Raw genomic sequence first — 2,408 nt, 5'->3', positions numbered from 1 at the left:
TTTTTTTTTTTTTTTTTTTTTTTTTTAACTTTAATTGTTTTAAGCAGTTCAATTCTACCTCCCTATCTCATTAGATTAAGCAATTTAAATCTAACTCTTTTAATCAATTTTTCGATGAGTTTAATTCTATAATTCTTTTAATAGTTTCTTCCCAGAAGTTTAATTCTACTCCCATATTTAAATCATCTAAATCTTTAATTCGTTTAATCCTCTAAATCGTTTAATTCTGTTCAGCATTTTATTCTATTCCCACATTTTTTTGCTTTACTATTTCCAAATCTAATCTTCTCCTCCTTCCATGTATTGTTTTTATCTTTTTCTTCTCTTTGCATGTATTGTTTTTTTTATTTATTATTATTATTATTATTATTATCATTATTATTTGATCTGTTTACCCAATCTTCCTCTCTCTCTCTTCTTTTTTTTTATCATGTTTTCCAAATCTTCATTTTTTTTATTTGGATATGTTTTCCAAATCTTCATTTTTTTTATTTGGATATGTTTTCCAGATCTTCCTTTTCCCTATCTTCATCTCTTTTTTATCTATCTATTTTTTCTTGACCAAGACTTTTAGGATAGATAATTTCTAATTCAGATCATTCCAACCGATAATTTCTAAATTTCTAACTCATATCTAAATAATTGCTAATATCCTTCATAAAAAGAAAAAGTAAATGTGACTACTAACCTCAAATGACATTTCTCCTCCTTTATCTGCCTACATCTCTCGATTATTGTTCATATCTAAATAATTGCTAATATCCTTCATAAAAAGAAAAAGTAAATGTGACTACTAACCTCAAATGACATTTCTCCTCCTTTATCTGCCTACATCTCTCGATTATTGTCTAACTAATATTCTTCATAAAAGGAAAAAGTAAATGTGACTACTAACCTCGAGGTCTCTCCTACTAACCTCAAATGACATTTCTCCTCCAATGAGGTCTCTCTTTCGTTATTTCTAACTCATATTTAAATAATTGCTAATAATCTCTCCCTCTTTCTCTCCCTCTTTCGTTTATCTGCCTACCATCTCTCCATCATTGTCTAACCGGAAAAAGTAAATGTGACTACTAACCTCAGAGAGGTCTCTCCTACTAACCTCAAATGACATTTCTCCTCCAATGAGGTACATTTCTCCTCCAATGAGGTCTCTCTTTCGTTATTTCTGACTCATATTTAAATAATTGCTAATAATCTCTCAATTTCTAATTCAGATCTAAATAATTGCTAATATCCTTCCTAAAAGGAAGGGGCGTTACATTAGGAATCACGGATCTTCACAATGGTATGATATTGTTCACTTTGAGCATAAGCTCTCATGGCTTTGCTTTGGGTTTCCCCAAAAGGTCTCATACCAATGGAGATAGTATTTCCCACTTATAAACCCATGATCTTCCACTAAATTAACCAATGTGGGACTCACTCCCAATAATCCTCAACAATCCTCCCCTCGAACAAAGTACACTATAAACCTCCCCTGAGGCTTATGGAGCTTTCGAATAGCCTCCCCTTAATCAAGGCTCGACTCCTTTCTATAGAGCCCTCGAACAAAGTACACCTTTTGTTTGACACTTTAGTCACTCTTGACTACACCTTCGAGGCTCACAATTATTTGTTCGATATTTGAGGATTCTATTGACATGGTTAAGTTTAGGGCATGGCTCTGATACCAGATTGTTGAACACAACTCTTTATAGGAAACACTTGCACACTTTTTAAGACCAACCGAGAAGAGATTTACAAGACACTCGGTAAAAACTACTACTCGCACACTTTTTAAGACCAACCGAGAAGAGATTTACAAGACACTCGGTAGAAACTACTACATTGTATTGCTTGGGATTTCTTGGGATGATGAACACTCGGTAGAAACTACTACATTGTATTGCTTGGGATTTCTTGGGATGATGAACTAAGTAGGGTTACATTGTATTGCTTGGGATCTCGCACACTTTTTAAGACCAACCGAGAAGAAATTTACAAGACACTCGGTAGAAACTATTACATTGTATTGCTTGAGATTTCTTAGGATGATGAACACTCGGTAGAAACTACTACATTGTATTGCTTGGAATTTCTTGGGATGATGAACACTCGGTAGAAACTAATACATTGTATTGCTTGGGATTTCTTGGGATGATGAATTGGGATTTCTTAGGATGATGAACACTCGGTAGAAACTACTACATTGTATTGCTTGGGATTTCTTGGGATGATGAACACTCAGTAGAAACTACTACATTGTATTGCTTGGGATTTCTTGGGATGATGAACACTTGGTAGAAACTACTACATTGTATTGCTTGGGATTTCTTGGGATGATGAACTAAGTAGGGTTACATTGTATTGCTTGGGATCTCGCACACTTTTTAAGACCAACCGAGAAGAAATTTACAAGACACTCG

Source organism: Cucurbita moschata, unplaced genomic scaffold, assembly GCF_002738365.1.
Source record: "Cucurbita moschata cultivar Rifu unplaced genomic scaffold, Cmos_1.0 Cmo_Scf00025, whole genome shotgun sequence".
Classification (NCBI taxonomy): domain Eukaryota; kingdom Viridiplantae; phylum Streptophyta; class Magnoliopsida; order Cucurbitales; family Cucurbitaceae; genus Cucurbita; species Cucurbita moschata.
Note: the sequence above shows the minus strand (reverse complement) of the source record.